Here is a 21,604-nt window from a genome sequence, read left to right as displayed (position 1 = left end):
CCATGGAGTAAGTGCAGCATAGACAATGACACAACAAACACCTTAATTATCAATCTCAAGCAATTATCCCTGCCATTTGCAGTCTATGTGTAATTTCTACTCATTTTTCTTTGAAAAAACTGGACTGGAAATACTAGATATAGAGTAGAAACCTCTTTAAAGTGAAGTTGTACAAGCACAAGTGGAAAGCAAGTGAAGACAGTGTAAATGATGCAACGGGCACTGTCACAGGAAGTAAAAAAAAATGGAAATCTGTAAAAATCTTCAATGAAAAGAGAGAAATGACAAAAGTGCTTCTTTACATCGGTTTAATTACATTGTAGAAAGAATGTCTCTATTAAGTGCCTGGGCTTCATAAAAATGTCACAACATCTTATTGCATAAATAAGGTCTTTCAACATTTGTTGGGGTGATGGAGGAGAACCCTTAAAAAGAGAAGGCAGATAGAAGTTTAATTACGGAGTTATAACTTCTAAGACTGCAGCTTAAAAACTTCCCTTCATTTGCAGGCCAAAGATTCCAACCTGGGAAATTTCCATCTTAAACAAATTTCCTAACTATGAGACAATGAAGTTAGTGTCCCATTTACAGCTGGAGAGCTTTATAAAGCAATCTCTCCACTCAAAGCTGAACCAACAAACAAACAAAACGAACAGACACCGCTTTTATAATCTTTTTCTTTTTTTTTCTTTTACTCATTCCAAACTAAGATGAGTAAAATGGATGAGGCAGGTTCACATACTCATCCAAACTGACAGAAGAAAAGCCTGAATGGAATCTAGGATATCTCCTAAGGTTATTATTAGATTATTGAATATTCTACAGAAAATATCAGTTTCTTCCTCTTTCTTCCCCCTCTTGACTTTCACCTACGATAGAATTCAGGAAGTTTTCTCAAATAAAGTTTCACTGAAACAGGCAAATGTATCTGAAAATTTCCAGCAAAACATTAAAAAATTCTTGACCATCTTTAATTGTGATATGTATTGATTGTTCCTCTCAAGTAATTCATGCCTTAAAATGACATGTTTTTGTTCCTTTCAGAGTGCTTGGATAGATAGCATTGTTTTTCTTTCCAAAGCACATCAAAGAGCCCACATTTTGGCAGGGTTTCTGTTTTCTTTAAAAAAGGAGAAAAAGAAAGAAAAACATCAGCAAAACAACGCTAAGAATAACTGCACTTTTCTGAAGGCTTCTTCACTTCTGGATTCACAGCCATGGTGCTCACTTCAGGGAGCTGCTGAAACAGAAAGCCTGGAGGTGGGGAGGTGGAGAGGAATGGAAGATCAGAGAATTGGCACGGGATAGAGAGCCTTTTGCCTCCTGATGTTCGGGCTGAATCTAGACAAAGTCAGGCAAAAACCAGAGTCATCACGATTTTTAGATCATGGGCTGTGCAAGGTCAGACTGTAGCCTCTAACCCAGTGTACAAGTTTCCATGTATCTGCAGCTGGTACTTCATTGAACCGCTCTGGTGACAGCTCTGATCTCCGGTTTGTAGTCTCTCAGTTTTATAAATGAGTACATTCTATAAAATGGCTAGATTTGGGTTAATCATAGCCTTTTCCTTTCAGGACAAGTAGGTACAGAATGTACATACCTTTTTCTTCTGGAAAAAAGTTGGTATCCTGAGTAGCTCCCTCTTCTGCGGTATGTTATTGCCCCTGGAGCCATTTTTCTTTATTTAATTTCTCCTCCTTAGCTGGTAACTGTAATTTATTCATCACAGATCTGTACTTCTGTGGCAGGATCTGTAGTCTATACTATTTGTAAAATATGCACTATTGTCTGATGTTAAATATGAAGGAATGACATCAAAACAAGGCAAGAGAAATACCACCAGCTCTTACTCTGTGAGAAGCAACCTTTATCTTGATTTACTCTGTAACCAGGCTTGTTCATTGGTGTTTGAATCAGATTATTTTAAGGCTTAAAATTCTCCTAGAGAATGTGCTACAAGTGGTAGAGTTTCCACAGCTTCCCAAGCAGAGATACTTTGCTCTGTATTGAGAATAAGATACATACAAAAAAAAAAAAAAAGAGTAAGAAAAGAAATTATACTGGAGATAGCCTGAGGAAAATGCCAGGACTGACTGCTGTATCAAAGAAAGTATTGTGCCACACAGAGCTCAAATGTGCAGTCCTTCCCTGCAATGGCCTGTGCTGGGCTGAAACTACTTTTTATGTTAATGTGACTTTTAATGGGACCGTTATCATCTAACAGCCCATATACCAGCAAACAACACAAGGTCACAGCAATTGGCACTATGTGACATTTCTGCAAAAGGATGGGGAATACCTGGAGTACGGTATGGAGCTGCACCCCAGTGCACTTCATGCTGTCCCCACACTTCAGGCTTTGGGGAAAGAGCAGAAAGGCACAATAATAGGCCAGCTGATATTAAATCCGCTGTACTTCTCAACTCGGACTGATAAACCAAAAGTGCACACTTAGCTAACTTGTAAATGACTGGGGTAAAGAATATGTACTCTGGATAAAGATGACAGGGTTCATTGCTAGAACAAATCAGACAATAAGTGAAGTTAGACTGTGCCCTATTGCTTGGTACAATTATGTGACCTTGTAACAAAGCATGGCCAAGATGGCAGTGGTACTGCATATAAAACAGAGCCTGGTAGAAAGTTGCTATTCTTCAAACTCGCTTGCATCTAGACATCTTTCAAGTGATTTCAGAATTTAGGGTGAAAGTGGATCTTAGGCCTTTTTTAAAAAGCCATTTCAAATCCTCATTCATATCATAAATGCTTTTTTCTTCTTTTTTCTGCAGGCCACTGAAATCTCTGGGGCCATGACATTGTCTGGCACTGAATGCAGCCCCTTTTTATCATTATAAAGAAATAATGAAAGCATATGGTGGAAAGGCACTCATATTTCAGTGTATGGTGCCTTCCTCATTCTCCATAACTAGGCACTGAAGAATATATAGTATGATGAGGACATTAATTATTTCCAATACACTAACAGAAAATTCCTAACAATTCAAAGTCATCCCTGCTGCCTAGCATGAATGTGAGTTCAAAGTAAAAGAAACTAAACATATCCTCACTTTTGTGCATTAAACATCAGCAAGTGACCTGTATTTTATTACAGTACACAGCTGTTTTATCACATAAGTAAATAAATCACCATTGAACCAACTTTGGGAACGAAGATTTTGAATAATAACACAATTAAGTTTTCCCACAAAGTCCAAATAGCCCACTTGCTCATAGTTGCTACAAGCTGTGATTCCCACGTGAAAGATATCAACTTATTTCCTTTTCCTGTCAATCATCAGTACCAAGTGGGGCCATGGTATGTCAGGTCACGACCTTTCACTCTGGGCATGAGCCTGAAAGCCACTAGTGAATCAACTAGTTTAATTATTTAGGCTGTTTTTAATAAATATAAAAATGCAGCCTTAAATTTTTCACATGCTTGTTCAGTTTGGGCTTTCAAGTACCTCTCATCAATCCCACCAGTCTGAAAGTGTGCTCTTATTGATAGGAAATCAGTCAATTAATAACCAAATCCAGCTTTTGGAATAAGGTTTATTTTGTTGATTTTGAGCTTCCTGGCTGGGGTATCACTTGCTTGTTGGTTTAGAGGCTAAAGGTTTTATTAGCCTTTTTTACATAAGATTGGACTGTTTCTAATCATCACCAGTAATGGCCTATTTGCTTACCTCCCAAAAATGCCATGGTAGGATTCACAGTTTTCCATATTATTATATTTTCTACATCCTCTTCACCTACAGAGGGGAAAAAAAAAAAAAAAAAAAAGCGCAAGAAGAAATCCAATATGGTAAAGTCCTTATAAAACAATTCTTTTAAAAATATTTTTGAGTAATGTTGACAGCTTTGTTATTAGGTCCCATAGCAATGGACAGTTTATTCCATTTCAGACCAAAGTGTGATGAAAACCCTCCTTTGCTAAAAATACCAACAAGTTTTTTTCAGCTTGTACCTCCCATAGTCTAAAAACCTAAGCCTAAACCAAGCTGCTGCCTCACCTAGCATTTAGTGCTACTGCATAAGGAGGCTGCACTAACTGTACAACCATGTAAGTAGAAACCAAGTAGTAATGCTTTCCATGGATGGTGAACTAGTCATGTGCAATGCTTTATATTCTACAAGCATTTACGCTTATTGCTCAACAAGCTTTCCAGCTCGTAGACACAGGACAGAATTAAACTTGAGAAACTAATTGGTGGTGACTTTTGAAAGAATAAGCCTCTAAACTTGGACTTTTTACTTTGGGATGTTCCTGAAATGTACAGAATTTTCCCAACATTTCTTAGATTCATTTTGTTCTTCTTTCCCCTAGTGCTTTAAGACTACTCAAAAAAGTGAGTGTGAAGGACTGTCTCTTAACTCTTATCGTTCTTCCTCCTCTTCCCCCCTGCCATGGTCCTGTGTCAAAGAGAGGGCTCGGGGAAGAGAGATGAACTTACTCTGACTTTTCCAATTCTCTCATAAGCAGCTGAGGAGGAGGGCTATTCGTTCTGGGGGAAATATCAGCATGTTGAAATTTGCTTTTCTTTCAAAAAAAGGGTAAGAATCTAAATGATAAAATGCACCACAAAAAAGAAATTGCCACAATGTAGGTATCATCAAAGCTATCTTAATTGAAATGTTTTTTGTTTGGGACAGTTGAAAATATTTAATCTTGATACTGTTTGAATTCTTCATTTTGACTTAATCACTTCAAGGTGTGCAAAATAGTATGTTAGTATTTGCAATATAACAAACCAAAGTCAAAAGAACATTCCATCTTTATTGAAGAAAAGTGTCCCTGCCAGATAATTCTGCTTCTCCGCAATTTCAGCAAAATTTCTGTAGTCCTGAGAATTCTTTCAAATTCATCTAAGTCTACATTTGCTGATGAAAAGCTATCTTCTAAGAAGTTTTCAATCCGCTTTACTCAAGATGCATCAGGAGGAGCATATGTTTATAACGTGTGAGAAACCCTTTGAATCTCCTGGTGGATGAGAGATCAAAATCAAAGTATTGATCCAAGGATCTACCCACTTTGAAATCAGATATGGAAAAATGCTAAGGAGCAGCAGTGATTCTTAGGGGTTTCAAGTGCATTTAGAGTACATGGTATCGCCTGGAACATGCTTCAGTTTGCACTTACCTTATTTAGCTTTTCAAAGGCTGACCTTTCATGCACTAAGTTCAGCGACATAGCAGTCAACCTATTAATGTCCAAGGAAGCTGTGGACCAAATCAGACAGTTTAAATAACTCAACTGTGAACACAGAACCCCATTATCATTTCTGTAAGGCTAATCTGAACAGCTGATTCATCTTGAGCAGTTTACTATGGACGATAGGTCTTCAATGCATCCATTTTAAGTTTTAAATCAGATGAGGGTGAAGAACTTTGCACTCAGACACTATGTTGGGAGGTGCCACATAAAAGGACAGACAGGCAGAGAGGCTTATATTAAAGGGCCTCATTTCCCATCATATTTTACTAGCTCTGTTCTGACATGATTACTGATTTTATTGAAATAAAAGCATGTAATGAAGTAGAGAGTTAGGAAACTGTATAGCCTTTCTTCCCCTGCAACACACAGCTCCCTGTTAAACATATCTTGGCTTTGCATGTATCTGTTGGTTTTAGTCAGAGAAGGCTGCATTTACCATACAGATCTCTGTTAGCAGTACGCAGACAACATGACTCAAGAGAGTACCTAGCCTGTCTTTTAGAAAAGGATGGGAATTTCTTGTTCCCTACTTACTTTTATCTTCCTTCTCTGGTAGGGGTTCACACCGTTCATTACATGAGCATAAAGGCTGTTGAGCAGAAAAATGCTTCCACGTCTTCAGCACTGTCAGATAGATCATGCCTTTTGCATACTACCAAAATGTTAACTGGACACAGGAAACCCGTGTCAGTTCTGCAGTCATGTTGGAAGATGCCAGAAACAATTGCATCTCACAGTTCTTTGACTCTTTTTCAATACGTATGTGGAAGGAAAAGGCCATTATAAAATAAGAATGATCTAATTACATTACTCTTTTTCCCTTCAACTATTATTTTGTCTAGTAGGATGTTGCTTTTTAGACTTTAGCTGCATATTCAGCAATTCCATAAATAAGATTTTCATTATCAACATTGAAATCCCAATCAGTTTTCAACTCATAATGAGGTTTTCACTGTTCTCAGGGAATGCTTGGGAAAAGTCTTTTATATGATAAGATGAAGATGTGAGACAGTCTGAGCAAGGTGTATGTGTTGCTAAAGGCATTATTTTCAAATAGTCCTCAGTTTCTTCACTCAAACAGGTGGTAATCGGGTTCTAGTAAAAAAAAAACCAAAGACTTCAAATTATTTCATTATTTCAGTTAACCAGTCACTGGAAAAGGGAAAAAAAAAAAAAAAAAAAGGCTTGTTACTCTAAGGTCTTTTATAGTCTCTGAAGAGCTCAAGAAAACACATTTAGAAGAAAATTTCAACTTTCATTGATAAATCATAGCTTCCTGTAGGATATTTCTAATACCCTTCCATCCCCTCCCCAGTTTAAAAATGCTAATGTTTAGGAATCTTGGAAAAAAAGTCTTTGAAATTACATAACAAATTGAAACATATAAAAATGGTTCCCAACATACACTTAACACAGATCCAAGTAATGTGAAGATAAAGAGCTCTCAGACTGCTGAGAAAAGAAGATAAAAGCTGCTCAAGCCAAACTTCAGTATCTGAACAGATTATTTGAGAGGAGAAAGAAAGTGTGGTTCAGATTTTTTTAACTGCCTCTTTACCACACAGTGATAACATGCTGGATTCATATACTAACAGTGAAATGTGGGCTCAAATTTTGCCGTGGAAGCCAATCTATACTTGTGGAAGAGAAAAGATTTAAAATTTAAGCTGAACTTGCATGCTTAAAAGCCTTCTGAGCATTGGAAAGGTCACAAGAAATACAGGAACCTCATGTGACACCATTTTGTAGAAAGGTCAGACATTCACCTTCAATTAAAACTGAGATGTATTTGTATCATTCATACTTTGCATTAAGAAGCAGAGGCTTGGACTGGTTCCAGAAGCTAAGGAACTACTACCAAGATCCCTTCTGTATCTGACTTATTTTGAGATGCCAAAATGACCTTGTGGGGTGGGAAGAGGTGAAGGAGCTTAGCAGCTAGTGAAAGGCAAAGCAGTTGCTGCTCCAATTTTTACTGGAGACCAAAGATATGGAGGGCCCAGACTTAAGAAAGCATGCTTGTGGCCTTGAAGACTTAAAATAACCATACAGGGCAGTCTGATCCTGGTATTAATGCTGTTTCTGAATGTCTAAAGTCACAGTGAATTTTGTGGCTAAATGCCATGGTGTTCTTTGAAGATTTAAGCAGCGTTACATTTCATTTGAGATAACATGCTTTTGGAGTTGAATGGCAAGTTCCATAAATTCCTCTTGGATAAAATCTGGAGTAAACATCACAAAGTTTTGCATGGGTTTCTTGCAATTTGTTTAGGAGCTTTGGTGTCAAAGGGGAGTGGAAAATGGCTGGCAATGTTTTTGTTCACTTATTAAGAATACTTTTTGAGCATGCAAGTCTAAGCAAGAAATATTTGGAGAGTGCAACTGTGCTGCAGTTTTGCTGCAATAAGTGGCAGTTTTAATTAAAATAATTATAGAAGTCTTTGTTTTCTTCAACTTGTTTGATTTAGTTGGTTTCTTTAGCAACAAACAAAGCTTTCATGGTTTCTTCCCATTTGCACAGAATATTAATGTTGCTGCCTTTGATTTCTGTCTTGTAGACTTAAGCAGTCTCTCAGCATTTAAGTCTCGAATCACTGCTAAGATTACATGAGCAGCAGAGATGAGGATGTGGGTATTTGTATCTTGATACTGTTAAGTTACACGTGAAAAATTCAGGAAATGGCAAAAAATTGCCTGACCATGAGGACTTGCAGAACAATGGCATTACACTGAAATGATGCAGACATGTCAGACTTATTAGAGGTTTAGCTCTAGTATCCCTTCCTTCCCTCTCCTAAATTCCTCTCTTGAAAATGGTGGGACAATGACATACAGACTGACATACAGTATTTGCAGTGTCAGCTATGATACAAAATGAGTTAAAACGTATGGTCCAAGGGAGGGCTGGCATTTGATACAGTGCTGTCGTACTGTGACACGTAAGCTAAGGCTGGATTAGTGACTTCAGGGTTACATGATGTACCACTAAACCAAAATGAAACATCTTGGGAAACTACAAAGCCTCTAAATGAAATTTAAGAACTCAACATTAAATAAAAATCACTCCAAATTTTTTGGGGGTTTATTTTTTCTCATATAGTTATTTATTTTGTATCAAAAGGGTAGATTTGAAATTAAAAAATGGCCCAATTCATAAGAAGTTGTTCTCAGAAATAGCTATTGCTTTTATTTTTTTCAGCTGAAGTTACTCCTTACACCTGAATCCAGGTATATCCCTCTCCTGAAATGGCCCCTTGAGTGAAAACATAGAGCTGTAGCTGGCTCTCGGCTCCTGGACAGAGAATTAAAGCTCTCACTGCCAACCACAGTGCTGTCCTGTATGTCTATATGAAAGCACCTCTGTCTTGAAAGGATGAAGGGTTGCCTCTGTCAGTGTGTGTGCAGAGGCTTTATCAAGGCACATGTGATGCTTAGTAACACAGTTGGACAAAAAGGAAAAAGAAAGGGTGACCTAATATTGAAATAGGCTACTCCTGTCTCAGAATTTCAAAATTTGAAATGTCAATAACCTTCAAAACCTTCTGATTTACTTTATAGTTGGCTCAAAGTTATGGAAAAAAGTTTATAATGATAATTTGGTTGGGTTTTTTTTCTTTCTGTAAAGCTTCTCATTTTCTTCCCTTTTTGTTTTGTTTTTTTCTTTTTTTTAACATTCTTGATCAGCTCTACTACAGCACATAATGTTTTCCATAGACACATGTATGTTTATGCTTAAAGTATCAATTCATTTATTTTCCAAATGTTAACACAAAAGATAAGAAGCAGCATAAAAATAACTGTTTTAATTTGGGTGTTTTTTTGAAAGGAAAGGGAGCTTAAAATGCATTTCTCTCTGGAAATGTGGGTTCAGATTTTGGCTTACATCAAAAATCAAAAGAAACAGTGGCATTTTGTTTCACATCACCAATTCTGCATGGCTTATCCCAATAGGAAAAAAAATAAATTGCTGAGCAGCATGGCTGGGCCTCAGAGGTGATGTTTGGGGTGCAGCCAGCAGAGCTGGGCAGGCAGGCACTAACAGCAGAAGAGCTGTGGGTGATGCCCCACCACTGGCAATGGGCCAGGCAGCACTGGGTGTATCAGAGTTTGACCAGCATGGAGGGTTCAAATCCATCATGCACCAGGGAAAGAAGCTAACAGATCAATCTCTTGCTACCTAAAGTATGCCTTCCCTTAAAATTCACCATGAATTCATTGAAAATACCTCATTTAGTTTTCTGCCTGTTGCTGTTTTTAACATACATAGCTATATCTCTTTCTGTGTGTGGTTTTTTTTAGCTGCTTATCCTGAAATCAGGACATTTTCCTTTCTTGGAGCTGTAACTTAATAAAAGCCAAACCATTACTTTCCAAAGAGTTACAGCTCCTCCCAGATGAGTACATCTAGGTCAGGTTTCAGCCTGGCATAAATATTTTATGTTTGAGAACTACAGGTCTCCAGAAATTGGGGTTCATATTGGAGCGCCTGACGTAGCCTTAACCGTACCAGCACATGTGGGTGCTTGCTTTAATAAAAAAGCCCTTAATCTCATTTGGCTCTACCTCACTGGCAGCTTGAAGTACTTGAATCAAACAGTACAGCTGTGAATTGTGACACTGGCTGGATGGAAGCCCAGAAAACTTTTCCCAGAGAAAACCCTTGAGGGAGGAAAAAAGAAAAAAGAAAAAAAGAAAGAGAAAAAGAAGAAGGAGGGGGGAAAAAGGTTCAACAACTGAAATACAATACAGTGGGGAGTGAAAAAACCCACAGCCAAACCTTCCCCACCACCCCCAAGAACCTGAAGCAAACCAGAAAACCAAAAGTTTGACAGAATTCTTCTTAAAAAGGTTACTTTGTAAGGTAGGAGGGTCAACCTGGGCAGCCCTGAGTAATGGCCCCAGTCTGTATTTACTGCACAGCAGCAAATAACCAAACTCAAGCAAAGGAATGGGAAAGCTGAATTATACCACTCCTTCAAAATCCATTTAAAAGAAAAGGCAGGAAAAGAAGACAGCTTTGATTTTTGTGAGGAAGAAGAAAAATATCCAACTGAGGAAATTAAAAGAGGGTTGGAAGCACAAGTGCCATAAACAGACCTAGCACAAGTGCTTGCAGTATTTATAATTTTATTTTTGTTTGGAATCCTGATGATGATACCTTCCCCTAAAGCAGATAACTGAGCAATAAGGAAAAACAAAACAACAAAAGCATAGAAAGCACATCTGAATAGAAGGAAATGTTTTTTTTTTTTTAGAAGGCAGCAGCCGTACTCTGGAGTCATAAGGTCAAGAGGTGAATTTCTACTGAAGGAAAACATTAGAGCTAGATATTTCTCATCTGTCAGTCCCATTAAAAACCATTTTTTAAGGACTCAGGACTGTGCATTCCGCCTTTCTTCAAGTTAGCAGGATAATAAAGATTCTGTTGCCTTTTGCAGATGTTTAAAGACATGATGTGAAAGACAAATTCTTCAACTAAAACCCTCAAGAAATGTCACTTCTGTGTCTTACTGAAGGAGCTCCAGCACATTCTTTACATAAACATCTGCCGGAAACATTTTTAAAAGGAGGCTGTTTAAATAATGGCTTTTGTAGGTTTTTGGTTCTTTTTTTTTGCTTCTTTAAAAAAAAGAAAATGAATTTGTGGAAAGTTCCCTCTTCCAAAGCAACTTTCCTTTGCAAACACGCTTCAGCTAGGGTGATCTAAGGAAGCAGGCTGTAAAATGAAGAAGAAATGTTGAAAATATTCTTTCAAAATATACTATATCAATCACACCGCACAGATAGTCATAAATCAGTGCTTTCTTTGACTTCAGAACGTTGTTGCTCTTCATTGTTACGCTAAATCGTTTGTGACAATTATAGCAAGGCTCTATTTACATAATAATTGCATTTTTCTATTAAATTTAACAGATGAGGGTGGGGGAAAGCAAAAATAATAACCAACATTGTGTCACAAATTGGTAAATTTGTGGCATAAACTGAGAAAAGAATGAAAGGAAGTTCAGTGTATAACCTACTTACCGTAATTTGACCCTTTTCTCTACATGACTACCACAAGTCTATCTAGACTTCCCTATCCTTAAATGTCTGCTACAGTGCTGGACTCTGCAATAACTGTGATTGTGTACCAAAGTGGGGTACGATTCTGGATGGATTTATTTTACTTTATGTTTATTAGAAGAAAATCTATACTGGACTTTCTATTTCAAACTGACAGAAATTAGAGAGAGTTGGAAATCCAACTTAGGAAGCCCAACTGTTGCCAAATGAAAGGGTGTTTCTTCTAACAATGACTATATATCTATTTTATCTGTTGGGGGGTGGTGGTGGTGGTGGTGGTGGTGTTTAATGCAGTTGATTAGAAGTTTCATTAAACCTAGCAGATTCCATGTAAGAAAACTTCCAAGGATTTTGCATATGTTACTGTAGGTGTGCAAATTCCATTGGATCATTAATATTGTTCTTACATATAATGATGTAAAGGGAGTTTTCACAAGAAATTTTATTATATAGAATATAGTTTTAAGATTAACATCAGATGTGTGACTGCTTCTTCAGGGCCGAGATGGAGAATGATGAATCTATAGCAATTCATCTGATAAGTAGTCCCGATCACCCATCTCCTTAACTAGGACAGAGAGTAGAGAAAAGGCTGCCAGGCACTGTGGGAAAACAGAGGAGGTAAGAAATAGTCTGTTACAGTATTAGCAAGTAGAATGATAAGGTGTATCTTGTATGCTTTTATAGTATTAGCAAGTGAATGATAAGGGTCAAAATCAGGAACACAAAACGTATCGTCTGGCTGGAGATCCGTCTAACTGCACAGCTCAAGAAAGTGATGAGGGAAGTAAAGAATCTTCCATTTTTGAAGGGCTCAGAAGATCTTTTCCATTACTAATACCCATCCCTCTGCATTATCTTTGTGGATTCATGCAGAGTACAAAAAACTTACTTTCAGAAAGGCCTTGATATTCTCCTGGCTTTGGTAAGGTATTCCAATGTAAATGAAAATATTTTGGTAGATATTTCTTTGAGGGAAGAGAGGTCCAAGAGGCCACAGATTCATTTCTATCCCCTCGTTCTGGCCTCTCCTGGTGCTTGACAGTGATGGCATTACTTACGTCCAGATTTTTGTGCTGTGCAGAAAAGGTTCTAAAACATTAATGGCATAACCTTTCCTTTCTGTCTAAAATACTAGAGGAGAAGACCTGATTTCTTTATTGTTTAACACCCATGATTGTCTCATAAAGATTACTGAGGAAAGCTGCTTTCCAAGATTAAATAATATAGGTGCAGAAATACTGTAACATTTTCCAATTGTTTCTTATCTGTTGGAGATTTCTTTCATAAGTCACTAACAATTGTCTTTCTTGATGATTAGTTGCTATTGTATATCAGTTTGATTTTTGTATTCATATGCTTTCACAAAAAAGGTTGAAAGTTCAGCCTTTCCCAGTTTTCCTATTATGTAATAAATCACGTACCATGTGGTCTTAGCTCCCAGAATCCCTTGTGACTTTGACTTCACTGCTGGACACAACCTTGTAAGATCTGAAGTTCACTGGGTTTGTGCAAAAGATACAGCTCTTTATTTGTGTAGCCCTTACAGATGCATCGAGAAGTCGGTGTGATATGATATCCTCAGGCTAAAAGTCAAGGTAATTTCCTCTGTATGAAAATTATAAACATCTCATTTAACACTTCCTTTAATTAATCCATTTGCTTTTCCAGCATATGTATACTTATATGTCTAGTGATATGAAAAATGAAAATAACTATCTGGGTAAGCTTTTAGAACATATTCTAGGATTTAAATGGAAAGATATCTGAATACTTCTGTGTAGGGGTAACTTAAGCACTAAAGAATAGGGAAATTGAGACTTTCATCCTTTCCTATAAAGGAGCAAAGTTCTTGGCTTCTTGCTAATTTTACTCAAGTGGTGATTGCTGATTTTTACAATTTTTCCTTAAATAAAGCCCTCTAAACTGTACAAATCTCCCTGCACCACTATTTAACAGAGCTGATAGACACCAGCTGTACTGTAAAACTAGAAGTTTCTGAACAGACAATGATTATCTGTCAGCAGATAATATCCTGTTTTGAATCACTAATGCCCCTCTGCAGGTTCAGTGATGGGATATTAGAACATGCTTAAGCATGAGCTTAAATATTTGCATGCAATAAAAGCCCTATCAGAAAGATGTCTGTATTAAAATGTTTTTGATAATGATATTTTTCAAGAGCTTTTCTTCAGAGTTTAGGAACCAATCATTTTATGGAACATTTTACCATTCTCTGTAAGATCTTACTAAGTATTTATGTGTGCAAGCCAGGCAGGGAATGTACCTTTTTATTAGCAGAGCGAGTGTGATCTAGACAGGTGTAGTTTGATCTTTCCTATACTGACCTTCACATAACTTCATACCTGACCTGAATGAAGCACTGTCTCAGGGGTAAGAGACAACTTGCTCATGGAGAAGAAAATCATTATGCTTGCTGAGTTATGTGATGCAGCTTTATAAAACGAAGTGCATTTTGCGTGTACGACCACAATGCCTCATGTTTTGACAATTATGCAGCATATATAAAGGTCCAGCTCCTTTACTGAAAACCATGGGTACTGTACAAATCTTTCTGCATAAACATAGGTTACATCCTATTCAAAAAGGTGCTGCATTGCTTCTGTTCTTTCATAAACTGCCACACTAATTGTTACGTTGTGGCCTCAATGCAAATCACAACGTCTTATCCCAGTAAGCAAGATTAGAACAGCTTTATATTTGCACTTTATGCTGTGGGAAGATGCCAAAACCCAAATGTAACGTTTGGTTTTCATGGTTTTGGTTTTCAGAGATATTTTTGCATTGGAAAAAGAAATACCTCCAAATGCCTAGAGTTTATAGATTTATTTTACCATAAACATGTTTGTTTCTCATTCACATTTCTGGGAGCTGAGGATATTGACTTTTCCAAAAAGAGGGAAGTTGGGACCTCCAGTCTGAATAATTCTCTGGATAAAGGATGCTGCACCTGTATAGCAGCAGTTTCAGATCTCAAATGCTCTCTCCTGAGCATGACATATGACATCTGGCTAATACAAAGAATTCAAATGAAAGGACCGCCACTACTACAAGCAAGAGCTTTACTGTTCAAGGCAAAGGGCCAGGCTTGTAGCAGGGGCTGTTACAGACTTCTTAAAGAACTAAACCTCTTTTGATCTTTGGGCTCTTTCTGCACTTCAGTCAATATGAAGTTTTTCTTGATGGCTGCATCAGATTTTTAATTGTCAGATGTTTCAAAAGCTCTTTGAAGGAGGAGGCAGAGAAGGAAGTAAGATGGTTGAGAGTTTAAAAAAGAGGAAAAGAAAAGCCCTCAAACTTTCTCAGTGTATCGATATTCTTGAAGGCAATGAGGGTGCGATGGAGAGGGATGGAAGAAAAGCCATTACCATGCTTAGTTCCAGAAATTCTCCAATAACTGCTAGAAAAGCCATCTAAAAAACACTTGAAATTGGTGATGTATGCTGTTTACACTCTTTGGGAGGGAAAAAAATCACAACAAAAAACTAAGCATCTTCTCTAAAGAGGGGAAAGGTTAGAAATTATTTGTGCTGCATTGATCAATTTACCCAAGTTGTCTTTCGATGGATTGTATTAATGGAACTTCATTTTCTTTTATTCAACTGCTGGCCAATTTCTTCTTGACTTTTAAAAAGATCAATGAACACATCTCACTATCTTTGTACAAAATGAGCCTCTATTTTTCCCTTAAAGTTTAAGAGACTTTATTATTTTCATTTGTAATGGATTTTTCCGTCTCCTTTTTCTTTCAACCCCTGTTGTGATTTCTCTTATGTGTATCTATTCTTTCTTTTCCATGGATTTTGTCTAAACAACTCAGGTCTGCCTTTCTATAGGGTACATGCAGGTAGGAAGTTATGTCTTTAGGTCCAGTAATGTACAAACAGTTAGGAATAAGCACAGCTGCTTCTTTAATGCTGGTGTGAACGGGAGGAACCATCACTAAAATGAGACTAAAATGAGAGTTTGTTTGGTGAAATTCAACCAGCCGTGTCAGTGAACTGTACTTGTAAACAGTCTCAGTAAAATCAATCAAATATTACTCAACAGGAGAAAGGCTAACAAGTTATGGCCAGACAGGATTAAATTTAACCACCAAATGTTGTTTTTTGGTTGTTTCCCCACCCACACCAACCCCTAGTTCTGACTGATTATAACTAGTTTTAACCCTACATTTTCATTCTTTACTCAGTTCAGATTAGGAAATTGTAACAGTTCCAAAATAATTCAACCAAATACTTCTGAAAATGTTAGAATTTAGGATCTGGTCTTAGAAATCATTGTATACAAAATAAAACTAATAATATGAATGGGAATTTTCATTGAGGTTAGATTGCTTGCATGAATGCTCACAGTCCCAGATCCATTCTTCCCTTGTACTTCATGTGTTGATTCTTATATTCCAAGTCTTTTTTTTTATCATACCAAGTTTCATTTTTCTATTGGCATGTGATGGCAAATTTGAACATCTTGTTGCAAAAGGAAGGATTCCAAAAAGATCTTGGAATACTCTCCGAAGGAAGGTGAGCCAGTAAGCAAAATTCAAGTGGTTTGCCATTGATTGCACATTCATTTTGAGTTTAATGCACAGCATGCAAAATCTGGGCTATTTTTCAAAACTCTTTGGAGGCTACTACAGGATGCTACTCAACACTGTGTAAAATAACCTTTCTCTTACAAATAGGTACTGCTTTTTTTTCCAGTCTCAGTCTTTCAAGAGACATTTCCATCCATCATCGCCATACGTGATGATTGTTCTGGCAAGCATTGATTTTATATTAATCTAAAACTGTGCATACTTACACATGTGTTTTTTTTCTCCTAACTCATAGCTTTTTGACCCACAAAAGGTATCTCCAAAATCCTTGAAGGACATCTTTTTAGCAAGTTAAAATATGCTTTCAACGAAACTTTTATAAAAACAGCTTCTGTACATAAAACAGGCTTCAACAAAGTATTTCTGCCACCTTGAAGAAATGTAAATTTCTCAAAATTCACTGAGAACCACTCTGTGGTTTTGATGGTGGCGTCCCATGAATAAAGAAAGTTTTTCATGTTCATATGCCTCTTTTACATATTTTACTGACTATTAAAGTTTGTCAATTAATGTAGTGTGCACCATTAGATTTTTGAACTATAACACAAATGTCTTTCACAAATTAATGCCAGGAACATGTAACTTCTCTAGATTAAACCAGTATCATCTCCAAACTGCCAGTTCTCATGATGGATGTTCTGGGTCCCTGAAAATGTGACTGAAATTTAGTAAGCACTAGTTCTCCCATCCCAAGAATGTTTTCTTGTACAGAGGTGTGCATAAAAACATACTTCATGCAAACACCTACCTGCCCATACATCGACACATTTACAAACACACAGAGAAGAGCATTCTTGATAGCTTCATAAAAATATGTTTGTCATAAAAGGAAGAAATCAAAGACAATGTGGGGAAAACCTTTGAAACACCCATTCTCTAATTCTTAGGTGCAACATTGGTATTTGGGCAACTGATGTATTATGCTGATGCATAAATGACTGGCCTTTAAATGCAGCTTGCCTGGGATCTGCTCTTTGTTTATACACATACAACACACACCACTTAAATAACAATATAATGCCTTTGTGTCAGATTTTACATTCTATATACATTGGATTCTTGAACCTGCAGAGAAATTCAGTGATGTGCTTAATCATAGTTTTGCCACAAAACCAGCCCTTTCAATGAAATGTTGAAGTATGAAGAAAAGAACTGTCTAAACATGGAAGCCAATTCCAATAGCCTTCCAACTCTATCAACAAGAAGAATTTTTATTCTGCTAGAAGTTCCAACACTGAAAACTGTGGTTATAGTTTGTATTTGTAAAAGCAACCTCCTTCCCACCAATGCTTAAAAAAATCCTGGGAAATTAAGTTGTTAACATGAAATTGTTACAAATTATTCTGAATTATTTATTTCAGAAAAGCTGAAATACTCCATTCTTACTTTTATTGAAAAATAAAAAAAGAGAGTGAGTTTGAAATGACCATTTGAAATAGAGTCTTCTGCTAAACTACTTCTAAAAAATTTTCTAAATATACTAATGACATGTTGTTGAAATCAATATGCTCCCATAAGACATTGTGATTTAGGCAAAATGTCATTCACTGAGTTAAAAAACTTTCAGTGAATAGTATTTAACATATAGTACCTTTGGAAGTTACAGTAATTACCATTATAAAAATCAACATTTATGGGCCTAGCTGAAGATGCCTGGGACTTTTTCATACAGCAGAAATAGGCCATGTTAAGAGGGCTCACTCTTTTGGCCATTCTAGACTCCTATCTGAAGGTCACTGTGTATGCCCACACAACACCTAAGTGATTTAGCAGTGTGCACAGATTGAGTAAAGAAATGGAGTAAAATAATGGATTTGTCTCCTATGACTCAGTATAAAAACGTGGTTTAAAAAACAAAGACACAACTCTCATCCCAAAATCCCAGAATTTCTGAAGTATTGCAGAAGTAGCAAAAAAGAAAGGAAAAGGAAAACCGACTTTGGCAGTATTGCCACTCCCTATTTTCCCCATGCACAAGTCTATTCCCATACGCAACTTCTGCCTCCCGTTGGCTGCTGTATTGCTGTTAATAAGCATGTGCTGTACATTTGGCACTCTTTCCAGCTTCCACTTGCCATGTATTCCCTTTACAACCTCCTTTGTTATAGGTCTAGTGTAGCAAACTCCTGCTTTATGGGAATTTGCAGCCCACTTGACATATGGTGCGGCATCACTGGCCAAAATGGCAGAATAGTATACAGTATTTTACAACCCAAGTTCATTATCTGTCTTGTTCCAGGACTTTCTTTGGTCTGTGCCCAATAGGGGCCTAAAGTCCTAATCATATGATAACAAGACTGGCTCCTCCACACTTTTGTTGGGCATCTTAATGGTTTCCACTGTCCTTGGTAGCAATAGTGACTGTACTGGCATTCAATCACCATGACAGCTGTGGCTGAGGTGTGTTAACTTTTGCTATTCTCTTTCTGCTGGTGATCCTATGACAATGAACCCATGTTCCTGTTTGTTTTTCCACGCTGAACTTTCTGTATTTTGCAGAGTTGTATGACTGATGCATCAGGTCACTGAAATCTCCACTTCAAATGAGTTTATCAAGGGTCACAATTTGATGACTTGCAATATGGATTTATCTTAGCAATGGCACCACTGCTCTTCTCCTTCAACCAGCAATTAGAGCAATTTTTCTCCTCATAATGGCAGACTTGTGAATTCATATCTCTCCTGCACCAAAGGCACGCACAATAACTTTGGTTTCTGAACTCGGGGAAATGTTAGCATTTTGTTCAGCATGTGACATAAAGAGATGCCCTGTCCTATACCCCACTAGAGGACCAGGTGTAATTAGACACCTGGAATTTACCACATGTGCATAAAATATGCAAAATTAGTTCAGATGTGATTTTTATTTGTGAGCAGGAAGAAATTTAAGTTAAATATTCCAGCTTGGGTCGATTTTCACTGAAAAGACAGCAAGTTGAACTTTTTGACAACCCTTCTTATATTCTTCCTGCTCAAATACAAATTAATATAATCTTTATTTAAATTGCATAACTACACACTGTGTAAAAATCTCTTCACTAGGTTTCTCTTGCCTTCTTGCCATTGATATTGTTGACATTTTCATTGAGACACTCTGTGCTATGGGCGTTCTGCCCCTTACACTGATTGTCAGGAGAACCACATGTCACTGTGAATTAAAACATTCCAGTGGAGACATTCATAGCACAAAACATTAGTTGCTCAATTTGATTCAAACCACAAACATCTATCACAAAACTTCTGTGTTTCAAAGGGGCAGCATGTCTGTCTCCCTTCCACCATGACACCAGTGAAAGGCTTACTTTCTGGAAATTGTTCAAGGTCTCATTTCAGCTAAGACTTCCCACTTACAGAACAAGTCCACACGAAAAAACATATGAGCTGCGAGTATTCTGATAAACAAGATGAGCAGCGTTTTGAATTAAAAAAAAAAAAAAAAAGCGCAAGAAAAATATATGGTTTCCCAGTAAAAATACCTGGTGGTGAAGCAAAGGCAATAGCCAAGTCAGGTAGTACAGCCAGGCCTTTTCCTGTGATCATGCGTGTGTTACATCCCAGACTTCATCAATATCTACTAATTATGGATTACTGCTTCCTTGTACCCCAACTATACAGCTTTTATTCTCTTGCTTTCCTTTTCTTTCATTCTGCTTTCTCCCTATTGTTGTTGCTTCTTTGAAAAGATCAATGAACAGGTCTTATAGTCTTGGCTTAAAAAAGCCACTATTTTCCTTTAAACTTTAAAAGAATTCATTATTATTATTATTATTCGTAAGAGGGATGTTTGTATCTTCCTTCTTGCCTGTAGCCCCCCTGCAGCTAAACTTTATGATGGTGCTTTGTGTTTAAAAGAAAATTAACAGCAAAGAATGCACAATTTGACTTAAAACATATTGATATTGTAAAATGAAGAGCCATTTAATGAATTTTTTGTCCCCAGTGAAGAGCCAGTGTAAGGAACAGTAGGGGCTGCAAACAAGACTGACAATGGCACTGTAATAGCAAAATGCATTTGTTTGAACACTGTTTCCCTTTTCTTTTCTAATGATTTTACAACATTATCTCTCCTTTGTTCTCTTCATTAGTTGTCTGTGACCACAAAGACATTCCAGTAAGAAAGGTAAGAAAAAACCCTATCCATCCAAATGTTTTTGATATTGGGAAAAACACCTACTAGTACAAGAAAACAGTTGGTTGCTGTCCTGTCTTGGATACACAAAAAAAACCACAAAAGCAAAATCCCAAATGACCAAAACTCCCCAGCAAGCTCTTTGCCTTGCAAAATTTTGCTTCCTGCCCATGAGAAAGCAGGGCCTGGAGGAGGGGTGGCTGTTGACAGAGAAGATGCCATTAATATTTCTGGAATTGCAAGAGCATTGATACAACTGTTATTATTATAACAGCACTTACAAGCACTGTTGAACGTTAGGGATTGAAATACTGGTAGCTGTGTTTAAGGCTTTATTTATTAATGCCTGTAAAATGCTTTGAGATCTTCAATTATAGGATTTTTTACAGAGAAAACTTTTATATTGTCTGTAGCCACGCTGGCCTCAATCCTCAGCTGAAAGCTAAAACAGCATACCACGATAAATACAAGGGCCATACTGTCCTGTAATATAAGTTAATGTAAAATAACCACAGACCTCTCTAACTTATATTGTTTATGGCTGCTTGCATCCACTGGCTGGAGTTCATTAGGGTTCATTGTGTCAGGGTCAATCACAGCATCTCTTTTGTTTCCCCCACTGCTCCCAAACCATCATACTTTCTGCCAAAACATGATCCCTCTTGTTCTTTTGGAGCATCTTTAAACATATTCCGTGCGCTAGGCCCGAGATATCAGTGGAAGAGAAGCACTTTGACTTTACTAAAGTATGAGAAGGACAGAGAATACATACTTCCTGGTTTTACATTAAAAAAAAAAAAACACAAAATCCCTTCATGGCTCAAACTTTTGCCTTCATGGCCTACTGGGTGTGTGTAGTCGGGACATGCCAACGGCAGACAGGAGAGTTTTCTGTCTTCCACTGGCTAGATTAAATGAAGGGTGTCATTGAGTACAACTCCAGAGCCTGCTCAAGTTCATGCCCTCCGGATGCTCATGTGGTTTTGCTGCTCTGTCCCTGTGCCACCTGTTTTGCAAGGATGTTCCTCCCAGCTTGTATCAGTACAACCTCATCACATACCATTCTCTTCTATCCACACCCTTTAGTCCTGGGAACATGGCCTCGCGCTTGTGCAGGAAATGTCATAAACTTATTCGATAGCAGCAGCTGTAAAAATAACTGCTCTTGTACCACTTGTGAAAATTAATACTACTCTTCAACAAGTTCTACTTTCAGATGTAACTCTGGGCCCTTTCAAGATCTGTCCTCAACTTGGGGAGTGGCTGTTCCTTCCTTTTGCTTCCATTACATCAAGCTGAGACCTGGAGGTGTCCAACCCCTGCTGGCACTTCACCTTAGCTGAAAGCTGTCCTTGTCTCCACCACCTCAACCATTCTCCCTCTTCTGACCCAGTCAATATTTCTTTGGCATCACTAACCTACCTGGAATTTTCTCATTACTGTACATGGCAAAGCCAAAAGTCAGTAATATGTGAGAAATTCCATAGAGAATTTTTGGCAAATCCAAACATGGCACATATTTAATAGGCAAACCATTTCAAAAGCAGTTGAACATTTTAAAAAGAATTATTTATTAAAA

Source organism: Falco peregrinus, chromosome 1 (genome assembly GCF_023634155.1).
Source record: "Falco peregrinus isolate bFalPer1 chromosome 1, bFalPer1.pri, whole genome shotgun sequence".
In the NCBI taxonomy this organism is placed as follows: Eukaryota; Metazoa; Chordata; class Aves; order Falconiformes; family Falconidae; genus Falco; species Falco peregrinus.
This window is presented reverse-complemented; position numbering follows the sequence as displayed.